Genomic DNA, 18,744 nt, shown 5'->3' with positions numbered 1-18,744 from the left:
AGACAACAACCCTGAACAGCAACTGCAATGCCAGGCCACTGCTGCATACAAATCCCCCAGGACGGAGGAGCCCTACACCCATACAGAAATCCAAACTGCCATTAACAAGATAAGAAAGAGGAAATACCCAGGACTAGATATACTCAAGCCGGAACTGTTTAGGAAAGTGGCAGAGTACACCCCGGATCTGCTCCTTGACCTTTACAACCCGTCTCCACTCAGGCTGGTTCCCAACGGACTGGAAGGTGGCAAACAATTGATCCTCAAAAATCCATCAAAACTACAGCATAAGCCCGACTCCTATTGGCCAAATGCCTCTCTGTTTGTGCTCAGCAAAGTATTGGAGCAGCTGCTCAGACAGGATTAAACTGCACTATCTCACTGCTAGCTTAACAGCAAATAAACAATTTGGCTTTAAGCCAGGAAAGTCAACCCTCGATGCACTGGAATGTATCCTTAACATGGTGGAGAGCTACTGACAAAAATATTTTCTCATCTCTATAGACTTTTCGAGGGTGTTCAATGCCCTCTGGTAGCTGAGCAGCCGACCGGGCTAGCCGAGTGAGTAAAGTACCTGCCCGGCAACCCAAAGGTCGCGGGTTCGATTCCCGCCTCGGGCCTGGATCAAAGTACTGCAAAAAAAACCTTGGGAGGTGCAATATGGCCACAGAAGCCGATGCGCCAACAACTACCAAATCAAAAAAAAAAATCGTAGCTGAGCATCCTCACAAGACTCAGGGCTGCCCAACTGCTGAAAAATTTATATGGCTGCATAAGAAGCTATCTAGCACTATATTTCCCACTATAATTCCCATTTACTGTAGTTGTATTGGTCAGAGACACACTGTTGTCATTCATTGTATTCACAAGATATTATAGGCCAACTCGTTTTCAGGAGCTCACTTTTTCAGGTCGAACAGAAATTTCTTGAGGCATGATAGCATGAGATAGGAGTATATTTCTGGAGGTCACTACCATAAAACAATAAAACAATTTGCAGTTCCTGGTTTATTGGGCTTTTCTGTTAGTGCAATATAATTATAAATCGGTAGTAAACTCTATCTTATTGTATTTGCGATAATACTGATAGCTGGAATTGTGTGGGTTTATACTTTATTGTAGTGAAATGTGTTTCCTCTTCCATGAAATCTTCAATCATATAAAAACATAAATAAATTTTCAGAATCTTCTCTTCATTCCTATTTTTAAAAGGCGAAATTGTCACTGTGTATCCCAATTGTGCATGCCGCATTCCTCGTTATTGATTGCTTATCTTTTTTATTGTTTTAAATTTTACAATAAAAAAAAAGTCAGTGAACAGAAATATTAATTAGTATGTATATATTACAGTGCTATATTTACTGTAATATTTATTTATTTATTAGAAATTTAAGAGAATGGGATGCCATAAGCCTGTGTTAGCAATTTTATTGGGTTTCTAACTGTTTTGTTGTTTTACTTACCATACTGAACATTTTGTTTTAGTGCTCTGCACCTATCCCTATTTTTCCCATAAGCCCTGTTATTTTTAACGTGTGAAATGCCATAATGCGGAGATTTTTAGGAACATGTACTGTTTTTTAGCAGAACTGACTGTATTCAAGATGTGGCCAACTATTGGCTTATACAATGGGATAATCACCTCCCTATCCTTGCTGGCAAAATTCCTTTATATCATTGACAAAACCTCATGAGCTGTCATGGCAGCCTATTTCATATCTATTTTACTTATGTTTCATTTCAGAACTTCATATCTGCACAGTTATCCCCAGGTCTTCTTCATTCTTTACTGCTATGAGTGTATTGCCACACAGCTGTTACATTACTCTGGGATTGCTGCTCCCTGTATGAAGTACATTGCATTTGTCTAGTTCTTGTTGCATGTAGAATATCATGAATAACTCCCCTGCCAACCTTTGTACATCTGCAAACTTATGCATTAAGCTTGAGGCCGACTGGGCTAGCCGGGTGGGTAAAGTGCCTGCCCAGCAACCCAAAGGTCGCGGGTTCGAATCCCGCCTCGGGCTTGGGTGCAAAGTACTGCAAAAACCTTGGGAGGTGCATTATGGCCACAGAAGCCGATGCGCCAACAACTACAAAAAAAAAAAAAAAAAAAGCATTAAGCTTGATATGCCTTCATCGTTATCATTAATAAATATAGAAAACAACAGTAGACTCAGCTCTGAACTATGGACATTAGTCCACAAAGAGCAGTGTCCATTGATAACAACTCTGTCTTCTTCACTCAACATCCCTTAATGCCACACTGCTCCAATTTATATAGCAGGCTTTTATGTGCAACAGTATCAAAAACTTTTCTGAAATATAAGTATATGATGTCAAAGTTATTTGTTTTATCCAGTTCCTTTGTTACTGTGCCATTGTATCCATTCGGATTGGCCAGACAAGATCACCTCTTAACAAATCCATGCTGTGACTGCAGTTTAACTGCAGTCCTGTCTAGATCATCCTGCATTGCTTCTTTAATTAGTGCTTTCGTTATTTTCCCTGCCACAGAAGTCAGACTCACAGGTCTGCAATTACTGTCAGTTCTGGTATAATGCGGTATATGTGTTCCTAAAAATCTCCGTGTTATGGTATTTCATGCATTAAAAACAACAGGGCTTGTGGGAAAAATAGGGATGGGGCAGAGCATTAAAAAAATGTTTAGTCTGGTAAGCAAAACACTGAAAAAAAGTTAGAAACCCAATAAAATTGCTAACACCGGTTTAAACATCTTAAATTTCTAATAAATAAATAAATAATAAATATATTTATTATTTATTTATTTATATATGTATATATTTATTATTTGGCTTTAATTTATATTACATTATATATACATACTAATTGATATTTGTTTTTTATATGACTGGAGTTTCATGGAAGGGGAAACACATTTTGCCATAATAACGTAAAAACACACACAATTCCAGCTATCGGTTTTATCAAAATGCAGTAAGATCGTATTTACTACCCGTTTATAATTGGATTGCACTAACAGAAAAGCCTAATAAACTGGGAATTGTTTTATGGTATTGATCTCCAGAAATGTGCTCCTCTGCTCATGCTATCCCACCTCACAAAATTTTTGTTGGAATAGAAAAATGTGAGCTCCTGAAAACGTGAGTCAGCCTACAATCACCGGTTTAAACATCTTAAATTTCTAATAAATAAATAAATAATAAATATATTTATTATTTATTTATTTATATATGTATATATTTATTATTTGGCTTTAATTTATATTACATTATATATACATACTAATTGATATTTGTTTTTTATATGACTGGAGTTTCATGGAAGGGGAAACACATTTTGCCATAATAACGTAAAAACACACACAATTCCAGCTATCGGTTTTATCAAAATGCAGTAAGATCGTATTTACTACCCGTTTATAATTGGATTGCACTAACAGAAAAGCCTAATAAACTGGGAATTGTTTTATGGTATTGATCTCCAGAAATGTGCTCCTCTGCTCATGCTATCCCACCTCACAAAATTTTTGTTGGAATAGAAAAATGTGAGCTCCTGAAAACGTGAGTCAGCCTACAATATTATCTATTATCTTGTGAATACAGCGAATCACAACAGTGTGTGTGTCTCCAACCAATACAACTACAGTAAATGGGAATATAGCTCTCACACATTTGACGTTTGACATTTTTTAAGCTTTGTAAACGTGTATGAATTGCTGCGCAGCTCGTTATGTTCAGCTATGTGCCGGTTTTGCATTCACCCGGTGTTATCCACAGACGAAATTGTACATGAGCCAGTGCGAAAATAGCATTACACTCGCATTTTTCCCTAATATATCATCAGTCGCGTTGGAGCAAATTCACGTTGCGAAAATGCATGTTGTAGCAGAACTGACTGTACTTATGTCTCCCTTTTGATCCTCTTTGTGAATTGGAGTTACATTTGCACATTTCATCCATAGCGACTTTCCCTGAATCCAGTGATGCTCTCGTAATCACGAGTAAAGTTTTCCTTATCTCTTTTTGCTGCCTCTTTTAATATAACAAGATAAATCCAATCTGACCCAGGTGCTTTTTTAGATTTAGCTTCAACAATTTCTTCTCCATTTTCCAGTCATTGTATAATCATTCAGCTCCCTATGACAATTTGACACATTATGGCATCCCATTCCTAAAAAATTCCTCTTATGTGAATATAGGTGCAAAATACTGTTTGTTTATCAGTAACCTAATCAGGATCATCAATTGGTAATCAGTTCATATTTAGCAGGGTAATGGGATTCAACAGCTGCCTTCTACTGTTTACATAAATAAAGAAATTTTTGCTGCTTTTCTTTGCATTCTTGCCAGAGACTTGTAATGTACTTCAGCTTGCCGAACCTCTCTTGTAACTTGATTGCAGATATACATATAATGTAGGCATCTTTATCACCTGATAATAAACTACTCCTGCTACTGTGTGAGTGACCATCCCACAATTCCAGTCAGTGTCTGAGAAGATAAAATCCACGATTCACTCATTACAAAACATTCTGATTTACTGGCTTGTTTTTCAGTATATGTCTAGTTGATTATTATACTCATTACAGTAATTATGCCTATAACACTGCAGGTAAAAGATCCACTGGGTGGCGGTGATCACAGTGTATTAATGTGGAATTTAATTAAAGACGTAACTATTGTCAAGGGTAAAGGGGGAACCTTTCATAAAAGTGACTACAGTGATCTCAGACATTTTTTAAATCTATGTAATGGTACCAACCGATAATGTTACCAACTGTAAATTGTAAATGAGAAGCATTCAGGGAAGTAATCTTAGAAACTGCTCAGCTTTTCATACCAACTAAGAAATACTGTTCAAGGTACTTTTTACACCCAAAAGTGATGTCAAATCAGACTTGTAGCAGAAAAGAAAAATGTATGAGATGCATATAAATTATCAGGTGATACAGAAGCCTATGATATACAGAGTCTAGTAACAATATTATGACTCCCCTCCACCAATGCAGATATCACACACACACACCGCAAGCATATAAGGCTTGATGTTCAGCATCCGTGAACACAGTAACAGCCTCTGTCATGGGCAAAGCACTTGACCTATCAGGCCTGGAAAAAGGCATGAACATCGGCTAATGGGCCAGGGGAGCCAGCATTTCCAAAACAGCGGACTTTGTGAAATGGTAACGTGCTGCAAGTATTAAGACTGGGACGAATGGGACAGCTTTGACAACCCAACATGCCATTTGTGGAGCCCCATGTGGCATTGATCCCAGAGGTGAACGTCGGCTGAAATGGTTGGTCAGGACTGATTGGCACACTACTGTTGCTCACCTGGCTGTCCAAATGAACCATGGGGTCACCAGAAAGGTCTCCAACACAACAGTGCAGCGAACCCTGTTGTGTATTGGGCTCCAGAGAAGATGCTTGGTGATAGCACCCACCATGCTGACGGCCATTCACCGCAAACAATGCCGTCAGTTTGTAGAGCGATACCAACACTGGACCCCGGCCGAGTGGCAATGGGTGGCCTTCTCCGATGAGTCACATCGGAGAAGGCCACCATCGATTGGTAGGACGGTGGCATATTAGGCATGAAACCTCCAAGAACAGACACCCAGACACGATTGTTGGCAGAAGGCAAGCTGGTGGGGACAGTGTTATGGTCTGGGGAATATTTTCATGGCATGGCTTGGGTCTGCTGATACCTCTAGAGGGCACCCTGAATGCAAATGGTTGCCTTTCGATTGTCGCTGATCAGGTACACCTGTACGTGTTTACAGTGTTCCCCGGAGGCGATGGTACCTATCATCAAGACAGTGCGCCATGCCCTGTCGCCAGAATTGTCCGTGAGTGGTTTGAGGAGCACAATGAAGACTTCAAGCTATTCCCTTTGCCACTGAATTCCACAGATCTTAACTCAATTGAAAATCTATGGGACCACCTCGATCGACATCAGATGGATGGATCCTCCACCAAGGAACCTACAGGAACTTCGGGGTGCACTGCAGTCTGCATGGTCACAGATACTTGTAGCAACCTTCCGCTGACTTATTGAGTCCCTCCCATGGCGGCTAGATGCGGTGCATTCTGCAAAAGGCACGTATTCTGGATACTAGGTAAGTGGTCATAATAGTGTGACTGGATCCTGTATATATAAATAAATATATATACAGGGTCCAGTATATAAATAAATATAAATAATTCTGTAATCGAGTCACAAAAGAGATTATGCAAGCTAAGGCAGATAATGAGAACTCTCGGGCCTAGAAGGGCGCCTCCATAGCCAGCTGCGTAGCACACGCTTCTTGATTAGACCAGGGTTCGAGCCCGTGACCACCAAATATGGAGGATGCGGAAAGGTCAGGGAATGACCACCTCATATCCCCGGAGCAATATGGCCTTAGTTGCTAATGCTCCTAAAAACCAAATAACAACAACTGTCCTAGAATTCAAAGAACAGCAATAAAGACTTCTGTTCTTATATTATCATTCAGCCCTGAAGAAATATAAATGGATCTAGTATTCACTAGTGTGGCATTTATCTTTATGATCATATGCAGTTCACACAGTTTAGTTAGTGTGTGTTTTCTCCCCCCCCCCATAACCAGTACTGCAACATCTCCCTTCAGGTTGCTACTAAAGATAGAGAAAGTTGCATCTTGTTCGTGTTTAAGTCAAGGAGCATTTAATCGAGCATATCATCTTATTTTAATACTACAAGTTATCATCAGCCATTTTCAATCCACTGCAGGATGAAGACCTCTCCAGCAACTTTCCAGTTCATTCTGTTTTGTGCAATGGCCATCCATTTACTACCCACAAACTCGTGAATATCTACGTTGTTGTCTTCCAGGTTTTCTTTTAGCTCCTCTTGGATATACCATTCTGTTATTTTCTTATATCCATCTTTCATCATGTCTTCAATTTATGTGTCCTTCCCAAGTCCATATCAGTTCTTTAGTTTTGATAAGAATGTTCTTTATTTGTGCTGCCTAATTCATGTGTTTTTCTCTTCTTATCTAACAGTCTGATTCCTAATATAATTCATTCCATTCTTTTAGTGAATGCCCAAGTTTCATTTCTATAAGTCATGGTATGGAGTATACATCGTTCATTGATTTACATTTCAGACAAATTGGGATATTGCTCCTGTGTATATTTCCTGAAGCTATCCATCCGAAATATATTCTTCTCTTGATTTCCAGCCATTTATCATTATTACAGCTAATGACTTGTCCCAGGTAAGTATATAAATCCACCTTTTCAATTGCTACTCCTTCAATGATTATATCCTTTTCTGTGGCATACTTGTTCATCATTACTTTTGTAACCATATTTGTCTTTAGTCTGGAATCCTTACTAACTCTGCATAACTGATTAAGGTTTTCCTCTAATTCTTTGGGATTGAGGCTTTTGATCACAATGTCATCTGCAAATCGTAAATGGTTTAGATACTCTCCATTCCTTTACTTCTCCATGGAGTAAATGGGAAGGAAACTCGACATGGGGAACAAAATTTTTAAATCAACTAGATGACTGTTATTTGTATCAACATGTCAGGGAAAATACTAGAGAAAAGAGTATCCTAGACCTCATCATCACACATGAATCAGATGACATAACAGGGCTGACAGTAGAGGAACCAGTAGCAGGAAGTGATCACGGAGTTCTACGGTGGATGATGACAAGAGAGGTAGCAGAAATAAAAGGCAAAGGAATGGGTTTTAATTTCAGAAAAGGAAATTACGATGCCTTAAGGTACTACATGGCCTCTATTAACTGGGTAGATATCGCGCAGAGAATGAATACAATTGAACTGTGGTACGCTTTTAAAACATTAATCACAGATGCCTTGAATGCGTATATACCATTAAAAAAATACTCCACGAGGAGGGTTCCAAGTTGGATGACTAGTGAAGTTGCCGCATTACTTGAGCAGAAAAAGGTGGCATGGAAAGGTTACAGAACAACAAAAAGTACTGAAGCCTATAACAGCTACAAGGTGATGTGTAATAGAGCCACAGAAAAGGTTCGACAGGCAAAGGCAGTTTATGAGAAATCACTAGCAAACAGAGCAAAGAGGGGGGATAAAGAATTCTTCACATATATAAATGCCAAGAAGAGCAGGACAAACCAGATCGGACCTTTATGTAAGGGAAAGGGGATAGTAATAAATACACCAGCTGCCGTTGCAGATGAACTCAACAGTTATTTTGCATCGATATTTACAAATGAAAAGCCTTTTGTGGCAAAGGGAAATTGTGGGAGCGAAGTTAAAAAATATGTAATTAATGATATTGAAATTTCGCAAGATTATTTAATGAAAAAACTTTCGAGCCTACAGACCAGTAAGGCTCCTGGAGTTGATGGAATATACCCTATAATCTTAAGAGAGGCGGCAAGCGAGTGCATTGAACCATTGAGGCTAATTATGCGAGCATCATTAGACTCTGGGGAGATTCCCTTGGATTGGAAAAGTGCAAATGTATCTCCCATACATAAGGGTGGCTCTAAAAGTGAAGTTGGAAATTATCGACCTGTCAGTCTGACTTCAGTAGTAGGGAAAATCATGGAGGCAATGATCAAGGGTGGAATTCAGGATCATTTGGATCGAATTGAAATTCTCAAGGATACTCAGCATGGTTTCGTAAAGGGAAAATCATGTTTAACAAATCTGGTTCGCTATTTCGAAAGGGTCACTCACAAGCTGGATTTAGGGAATAATTTCGACATTGTTTATTTAGATTTCAGCAAAGCTTTTGACTCAGTCCCACATGAGCGGTTGCTTTATAAGCTGGAACAGGTTGGAATCACTGGGAAAATCCTTAGATGGATAGAAGGATGGCTTCAGGGCAGGAGGCAGAGGGTTGTGATAAATGGCTATTCCTCAGATTGGGTTGATGTAAGAAGTGGGGTTCCCCAAGGATCAGTATTAGGACCACTGTTGTTTTTAATTTTCATAAACGACATTGATGAAGGGATAGAGGGTGTGATGTCTAAATTTGCAGATGATGTTAAAATTGGGAGAGTAGTTAATGATCACTGTCAAGCTGAGCTTCTTCAGAGAGGCCTAGATAGACTTCAGGAATGGTCAGAAAAATGGCAGCTGTGCTTTAATCCAACAAAGTGTAAGGTATTACACCTGGGAAACAGTAATCCCAAAAAAACTTATTCACTTGGTGGAGTTCAACTAAAGCCAGTACTGGAGGAAAGGGACTTGGGTGTTACGATACGGTCAGACATGAAATTCTCTGAGCATTGTAAACAGGTTGCAAGGAAGGCCCATGGTGTCCTATCAATGATCTATCGAACTTTTGCAAGTAGAGATAGGGACGTGATAATCCCATTATATAAGGCTTATGTTAGACCACACTTGGAATACTGTGTTCAAGTATGGAGACCGCACCTGAAGAAAGACATTGAGCTTCTTGAAAGGGTGCAAAGAAGGGTAACTCGCCTGGTGAGATCGGCAAAAGGGCGTCCTTATGAAGAAAGACTTCGAATATGTGGGTTGCAGAGTTTGGAAACTAGACACCTTAGAGGAGATTTGATTGAGGTGTTTAAGGCTCTGAGAGGCATCAGTAAAATGAATGAGGACAAAATTTTCAAGATTATAAATGATGCTAGAACTAGGGGACATAAATTCAAGTTACGGGGGGAAATGTTTAGATTGGATTGCAGGAAGTTCTATTTTAGCCAGCGAGTTATAAATTACTGGAATAAGTTGCCTTCATGGGTGGTAGAGGCCGACAGTTTGGGGAAATTCAAAGGTCATCTGGATAGTACTTTCGGGTAAGGGAAGCACATAGGATGATAGGTTTAATTTCCTTTTTATTTATTTTTTATTTTATTAATTATTATTATTTAGTTATTTATTTTTATTTTTTTGTTTTTATCATTGTTTTGTTCGGATTTATTTTTTTTAATTTTTTTTTTTTTTTTTTTTTTTTGGCTGGTGCAGCATAAGCCATAGGCTTTCTTGCACCATGCGGCCGTTACTAATACTAATACTAATACTAATACATTCACATTGACTCCTTTCTGAGACCAGTCTAATCTTCTGAAAGCTTCCTCAAGGGCAGCAGTAAACAACTTCGGAGGTATTATGTCTTCTTATCGAACTCCTTTCTCAGTTTTAATTTTATTTTTTTTTTTTTTTTTTTTTTTTATAAAACTATAGGTTCTAATACATCTCGTGTTTGGGGTTTTCATAAAAAAAAAAAAAAAAAAAATGTATGTACATAAATAAATTGATGATACATAATAATGTCTGTATCAAGCAAACGTTACAGATTACTTAAGGGAACTTACTTTTAAAAAATTATCAAGTGTACCCTGATGTGTTCTCTTTATGAATTGCAACTGAACAAAGTCGGTGCAGGTATTTAATGCTGATAAAGGACTGCCTTCCTGAATGAAATAGCATCTCAATTCAGCGATATATTTCCTGGCATCCCGGTTAGTCACTTGCTTAGGTATATCATGGTCATCATTTTCTTGGTCTTCTGGTGTATCTGGATGTTTTTTCCACAATCTGTTCAATAATTGTTTCCTCATAATCTTCATTTTCATCATAGCATTGAAGATTATCGCCAATCCTCAAAAATGCTTTGCAATTTTGGATGTGTTGCAGTTCCAAAGCTATTTCATTTTCTGTACAGCTCATTATGTCTAAATCAAAATTAGTTGCGAAACCACATTTAGCAAAACAATTCTGATTTGTTTTGCTGCTTATTTGTCAGCAGCTATCGGTGATAAATTGTACAGATTTTAACATTATAATTGTACAGATTTTAACATTGAAACTTTGAACTAACTTCTATTGATTTTGAAGATGATGTCAGCAGATTTTCCTCAGTTGCTTCAAGGATGTGATTGACCAGTTTTTTGCAATAATAGGTCTTCAAATTTTTTATAATTCCCATGTCCATGGGCTATATCAGGGATGTGGCGTTAGGGGGTAAAGATTGTGGTTCAATATTTTTTAAACCATCTACATTAGGGTGTGCTGTGCAGTTGTCCAATAACAACAATTTTTCTGGACTTCAGTTGCAGTTCTATGTCCCAGTTCATTAGCCATTGTTTAAAAATATATGTGGTCATCTACGCCTTCTTATTGGCATAATGCAAAACTGGAAAACTGCCTATTGTAAGCCTCTTGAAGCAACAAGGTTTAGTACTTTTACCAATAACCAAAAGTTTGAGTATCATTTCCTGACATGTTTTAGCAGCACAACACTGTTACACGATCCATTGCTTTCTTTGAACCGTGTTATGTGTTAATAGCTCAGGGAACTATTCAGCGTAGGATGATAATACAAGCCTGTTTCATCGGTGTTGTAAATGTCATCCCACTAGATTTTTTAGGCAACTCTGACAGTTTTTCAGATTTCCATTGCTCAGTGCTCGTAGCATCAGCACTATCCTTCTCGCCATGTGCTTTTTTGTAACTAATGTCATGTTTACATTTCCATCGAGATGACCAACCATCCATCGCTTTGAAATTTATGTAACCTAGCTGTTTGGCCAACTCTTACACACCTCTTTTAGATACAGTAGGAAACCATTGATTTAAAGCATCTCGGACATCTGGATCTTTGCCTTCCCTCTTTCACTTATCAGATGTTTTCTTTAAACCCACATGCAATGTCCACTCCTCTCTAAGTTTTTCTTGTTGCTGTAGCAGTCATGAAATTGTAGATTTTGGCACCTTAATTATCTCTGCCAGCTGACGATGACTGTTGTTAGGAGGTTGACTTTTTATCTTGTCAAGAATAGTGATTTGTTCTGAAAGTGACAAATCTTTACGTGGCATCTTGACAGGGGTCTTAAATGTACTGGGGGGAAAAATCAGTGCACTGTTTGGTACAGTTTTTAATCTATGTTAACCCACAAGATGTATATACATGGTGTCTCAAAAAATGCACAGCATAACTTCAGGAGCCGACCGGGCTAGCCGAGTGGGTAAAGTACCTGCCCGGCAACCCAAAGGTCGCGGGTTCGATTCCCGCCTCGGGCTTGGATCAAAGTACTGCAAAAACCTTGGGAGGTGCAATATGGCCACAGAAGCCGATGCGCCAACAACTACCAAATCAAAAAAAAAAATAAAATAAAATAACTTCAGGAACGAGTTCTTCATACGTAGACAATAAAAATATTTTATATCAACATAGTTCCAGAATTGCTTGGTTCCCGAGTTATTAACCATAATGTCTTATCTCCCACAGGTGATTTGCTTCATTACAAGGTACTGACAGAATCTGGTGGTTTTGCATTCCGGCCATGTACTCAAATCAGGAGCAAGCGGATATGCACTTTATGTATGGTTTGGCGGATGGCAATACTCTGGAGGATCGTTGTTTGTACCACAAAAGGTTCCCAGAACGAAGATGTCCAGACAGGAAAATGTTTGAAGGGATCCATCACTGCCTTCACTGCCTTTGTGAACATGGGACCTTTACACCTTGTGCTGCCAACAGAGGACAACCAAGATCTACGACTCCTGAAGTAGAGGAGGAGATTTTGGATGTTATGCATGCCACTCCTGGAATCAGCACATGCAGAATAGCAATGCAACTGGCTTTTCAACATTCAGCTATTTGGAGAGTGTTGCGAGAACACCAACTGTATCCTCACCATCTGCAACGGGTACAGGCCTTGTCACCAGCAGATTACCCTGTGCGAGTAATGTTGTTCTGCCAGTGGTTCTTGCAGCAGTGTGGTACTACTCCTCACTTTTCTGCCTTAGTAATATTCACAGATATTTGTGGGGCCATTTAAAGTCATTAGTGTATTCAACTCCGTTAGCTGATGTGGAAACTCTCCGCAATCGAACTGTGGCAGGTTGTGAGACAATACGGAACATGCCCCAGTAATTTGGCACCGTCTTCACGAGTCCATGAGACGTCGATGTGAGGCCTGTATTCAGGCAGGAGGTGGTCATTTTGAATAATTACTATAAGGTGATGTGAACAGTTAAGTGTCATAGACAGACCTTCAAAACTCGGAAACCAAGCATTTCTGGAACTATGTTGATATAAAATATTTTTATTGTCTTAATATGAGGAACTCATTCCTGAAGTTATGCTGTGTATTTTTGAGACACCCTGTATATGTACCTGGTGTGATCGTAAACAGTTGTATACTGCAAGCAAAATTTCTATCAGAATCTAATTACCACAACACAGAACAAATGCAACACAACCACCCTACAAGCAAGACTTCACAATAACTACTGACTCAGCTGCTGTCCGCCTGATCTCTGTGTTACGAGCATGCACGCCATCTACATACATACATACAGCAGTTGTTGTTCGATCACGACCCTCACTGCCCCAATTAAGTGGCGAGTTGGCCCAAATAAGCAAAACAAATTCAGGTTAATTCCTGTTTTGTTTCTGTTCTTCATGTTTTGTCCCAAATAAATGGCTGTCCCGATTAACCGGTGCCCCAATTACCGGAATCCACTGTATTATTTTTTTTTCTCTCCAATATTTCTTTTGTTTTTTGAATATATATTTTTATCAAGTTATTGAGAATTAAAAAAATAGTATGTCAGTTCAAACTTTTTTAGTAGTTTAAGTTTTGAAGATCACTTATACAGGTTAAAACAATATATAATAAGGAATGCTGCCTTTTCAAGAAAAACTTGCCCTCTGTGAGAGAAACTTCCTTCATTCACTCAAGTCCTTATGATCAAGAACTGTTAGTGGTAATATGATTCCCATATGAGGTACCAATACTAAAAAATATCATCTTTAAAGAAAGCTAACTCATCACTGAGTGTATTTAGCGTCAGATGGCACCAGGGGGTTCCCCCATCTCCATGTAGTTTACATTGTGGTGTGATGCAGTGTGCTGTAAAGGCCAGAGATTTTAAAGTGCGTGGATCTTGGAATGTGTTATATCATGTGCCGTTGTTCTTCTGGCCATTATCACTGATATAGTGAGTAATGGTTATCATGAGGAAATTGTCGGTCCCTTGATGCTCTTTATAACCAAGTTCGACTGTATATGAAATTTGATTTTATAATAATAGTAGCAGTAGTAATGGAGGCATGTGATGCAAGAAAGCAAGTGCATCAGCAAAAAAAAAAAAAACAATTTCATACATCCATTCCCTCTAAAAGTTTGTCCAGCTCCTCCTTGAATTTATTTAAGCTATTAACTTTCACAACATATGGAAGTTTTGTTCCAGCAATTAACCACCCGCTGGCTAAAGGCAAATTTCTGCACATCTATTCTACAACTGTCTTTCCTCAATTTGAATTTATACTCCCTCAGATTCATAATCTGAGCAAGCAGAATCCGATGAGAATTCAGCGTGCTCAACCCATTCAAAGCCATATACGCCTCAATCAAATCACCTTGCAGGTGCGTAGTCTCCAGCCACCGCAATTTGCAGAACTTTAGCCTTTCTTGGTAAGAAACCCCTTCGTTCCCCTCACCAATCTTGTTGCCCTTCTCTGTATGCACTCAAGTAACTCTATGTCCTTCCTAAAATGAAGCTTCCAGACCTGTACCTAAAATGAGGCTTCCAGACCTAGACCTCATGATGTGGCCTGACCATTGCCTTATTATCATCATCATCCATTTTCAATCCACTGCAGGATGAAGGCCTCTCCAGCAACTTTCCAGTTCCTTCTGTTTTGTGCAATGGCCATCCATTTACTACCCAAAAACTCATGAATTTCATCTATCCATCTCCACCTTTGTCTTCCAGGTTTTCTTCTAGCTCCTCTTGGATACCATTCTGTTATTTTCTTAGTCCATCTGTCATCTTGTCTTCGAGCTATGTGTCCTGCCCAAGACCATTTTAGTTCTTTAGTTTTGATGAATGTCCTTTACTTCAGTTTGCTGCCTAATCCATGTGTTTCTCTTCTTATCTAACAGTCTGATTCCCAATATAATTCGTTCCATTCTTCGCTGTGCAATTCTCAGCTTCTCTTCCATTCTTTTGGTGAGTGCCCATGTTTTGCTTCCATAAGTCATGGTGGGGAGTATACGTTGGTTCATTATTTTACGGCGCCTCCGTAGCCAGGTGGGAAGGAGCAGCAGTGTGTAGCACACGCTTCTTGATTAAACCGGGGTTCGAGCCCGTCACCACCAAATACGGAGGATGCGGAAAGGTCAGGGAATGACCACCGCATATCCTGGAGCAATATGGCCTTAGTTGCTAATGCTCCTTAAAAAAACCAAACAACAAACATTATTTTACGTTTCAGACAAATTGGGATATTGCTCCTCAGTATGTGACTATATTTCTCGAATGCTATCCATCCAAAATTTATTCTTCTCTTGACTTCCAGCCATTTATCGTTATTACAGCTAATGACTTGTCCCAGATAAGTATATGAATCCACATTTTCAATTACTGCTCCTTCAAGCATTATATCCCTTTCTGTGGCATACTTGTTCGTCATTACTTTTGTTTTAGCCATATTCAACTTTAGTCCAAAATCCTTACTAACCATGCATAACTGATTAAGATTTTCCTCTAATTCTTTGGGATCGTGGCTTATGACCACAATGTCATCTGCAAATCGTAAATGGTTTAGGTACTCTCCGTTCACATTGACTGCTTTCTGTGACCAGTCTAATCTTCTGAAAGCTTCCTCAAGGGCAGCAGTAAGCAGCTTCGGAGATATTGTCTCTTTGTCGAACTCCTTTCTCAATTTTAAATTTCCTACTGTCTTTGTCTAGTCTAACAAAGGAGGTAGCATTCTCATATATTTTCTTCAAAATCACAATATGTGGGGTATCTATGCCTTGTCTTTCCAGTGCCTGAAACATTGCCTTATGTTGTATGGAATCAAATGCCTTTTCATAATTCACAACTGCCAGGCATAGTGGTGTTTTATATTCATTTGCCTTCTCCATTAGCTGTGACATTACGTGAAGGTGATCCATAGTTGAGAATCGTGTCCTAAAGCCAGCTTGCTCTTTCGGTTGATTCTCATCAAGTATTCTTTCTAATCTATTAGTAATGACTCTTGTGAACAACTTGCAGATGTGGGATAACAAGCTAATTGGTCTATAATTTTCAATTTCTGATTTATCTCCTTTCTTATGCAGCAAAACTATGATTGCATTATTCCACTGCTTAGGCGTCACACCTTATCTAATGCATTTTGTGACGAATCTTGCCAGTTTTTGTGTTATGTCTCTTCCTCCCAATTTTAACAACTCTACAGTAACTTCATCTTCCCCCGGAGCTTTCTGATTCTTCATTTTCTTCAACGCATGTTCTACCTCATCAGGAAGGATATCAGGTATGTTATGTGTGTTACTAATTTGCGATCCATCTTCCCCACTGCTGGCATCATTCCCTCGCTCCTTGTATAACTCTTTGTAGTAGTCTTCTGCTATTTGAATTATGTCTTTCTGTATTACTGCTCATGACTGCTGATTTAAATCCTTTGTTTTCCCTTAATGCTTGTTCTACTTTTCTTGAGTTAAATTTTCTTATGTCTGAGTCTCTTTCTAATGGCTTTGCATAACTCAGTATACTCAATTTTCTCCCTGTCAGTGTTTTTCCTTGCTCTTTGTTTTTCGTCTTCGGTTCATCATGACAAATGTTTCTTGACTGATTTTTTTCTTCTTTGGATTTCTTTTTACCTATAGTTTTCTTGGGCTTTATCACTTTCAGAAAATTGTAATATTCCTCGTCGATGTCTTGGTCCTGAACAGTCTGCAGAAGCTCAAACTTGTTCTTAAATTCCAGTACATACTGCTTTGTCTCCTCTTCTGTTATCTCAAAGACTTTTGGATTATTTACTCGAGTCAGTTTTTTTTTCCTTTCTTTTCTTACATCTGTAGCAAGTGTGCATCTTACCATTCTGTGATCACTTCCAACATTTACCTTGTTCAGGACAGTAACATCCTTCATGATATATCTTCTGTTAGTGAGGATGAAGTCGATTTCATTAGTTGTTAATCCATTTGGGCTCTTCCATGTCCACTTTCTGTTCACCCTTTTCTTGAAAAAAGTTCATTACTGACATTCCTCTAGATTCTACAAATTCCACAAGTCTTTCATTTCTTTCACCAATTCCAAAATTTCCTATAGTTCCCCTTTCTGCACTGTTTTGTCTCTTTCCAATCTTGGCATTGAAGTCCCCCATAATGATAGTTTAATGAGTTTTCTGTTCATCTAGAAGACTCTCAATTTCGGTGTACATTTCTTCAACCTCTTTTTCATCGTGGCTTGATGTGGTGCATAAATCATTATAACCGTTAGCTTATACCTCTTAGAAATCCTGAGTAGTAGTCTTGACACCCTTGGTGATGTACTTTTGAATTCCAAAATTGTTGTTTTTTATTGCCTTATACAAAGGGATAATCGCCTCCATTTTTCTGTATATCATTGACAATACCCCATGACGTGCTCTGGCAGCCTGTCTGCATTGCTCAGAAAACTTCATATCTGACTGCCCAATTACTCCCAGATCTTTTTTCATTTTCTACCACCCTTGGTGTAGTACCACACAGTTGGTACATTTCTCTGGGTTTACTTCTGCCCATATGCAGTACTTTGCATTTGTCAATGTTAAACTTCAGTTTCCACTTCTCAGCCCATCTGCCCAAATTTTCTAGATCCTGTTGCAGTAGCACATTGCGATTACTGTCATTTACTACCCTGCAAACCTTTGTATCATCTGCAAACTTTGATATTAAGCCTGATATACCTTCATCAATATCATTGATAAATATACAAAACAACAGTGGGCCCAACACCGAACCCTGGAATGGTTCGGTGTTGGGCCCACTGTTGCCTTACATTTGTCTTGCTGACATAATTATCTCCACAATCCATATATTGCATTTTTTAGACAACATTTTTTTGTTTTATTGTCAGGAATTGAGGTTATCATATTTTTCCCAATTAATTACAGCATACCACCAGGAAGCCACACACACACATACATGGTAACTGTGCTGCATTCGGGGGACACCTGGATTGCTGATTTGGTATGCCATACGTATGGACAAATTTTATTTGCTCTCATCTAATCCCATCACTGCTTATCTTTACTCCATGTCAAATAGTAACTGTTCGTGACTGATTGCATCTTTACAAGTTCATGTTAACCCTAAACTCACTTCATCCATAGACAAGTACTGGTAACAGGATCACTAGGCTGGGGATAATTCCTCATCACAGGTTCTCTAACTTTTATGTGTTGATGCATCAGTAGTCTTGTGATTAGTGAATTGGCCCATGTACATAATTTTCCTATTTGTGGAAGTTGCTCTTAGTGGGCCTGTTCCATATACCAACACATCTAATATATATTCCTGCTTGTTTGTACTACTAGATACAATATATACATTTTTTTGACAATTGATAGATTACTGTTTAAAAAATTATGTATATTGGTTCTAAGCTGCACTTAATCTTGCCAATTATGTAATGTGAGCATGGTTAGTATATGTGCAGAGCACTCTTGGAATTCCTTAAAATTTAATCCTTTACATACTGAAAATAAAAATCTCTTTGAAGTGAACTAATTTTAATAGACTATTTTTATTTTGTTAGACTTATTTTGGAGAGTGAGCAGATGATACAAACCTTTGTATCATCTGCAAACTTTGATATTAAGCCTGATATACCTTCATCAATATCATTGATAAATATACAAAACAACAGTGGGCCCAACACCGAACCCTGGAATGGTTCGGTGTTGGGCCCACTGTTGCCTTACATTTGTCTTGCTGACATAATTATCTCCACAATCCATATATTGCATTTTTTAGA

At 38.6% G+C, this 18,744-nt stretch overlaps 1 protein-coding gene across 1 annotated transcript in view; it reads left to right on the top strand.

The window, feature by feature from the left end:
* scat (VPS54 subunit of GARP complex scat) overlaps positions 1 to 18,744 on the top strand; it is a 414,636-nt gene that overhangs the window by 331,307 nt on the left and 64,585 nt on the right. The gene's annotated exons all lie outside the window — the stretch shown is intronic.

This window comes from Mastigoproctus giganteus, chromosome 6 (genome assembly GCF_048544385.1).
Source record: "Mastigoproctus giganteus isolate SK-2022 chromosome 6, ASM4854438v1, whole genome shotgun sequence".
Classification (NCBI taxonomy): Eukaryota; Metazoa; Arthropoda; class Arachnida; order Uropygi; family Thelyphonidae; genus Mastigoproctus; species Mastigoproctus giganteus.
This window is presented reverse-complemented; position numbering and strand designations above follow the sequence as displayed.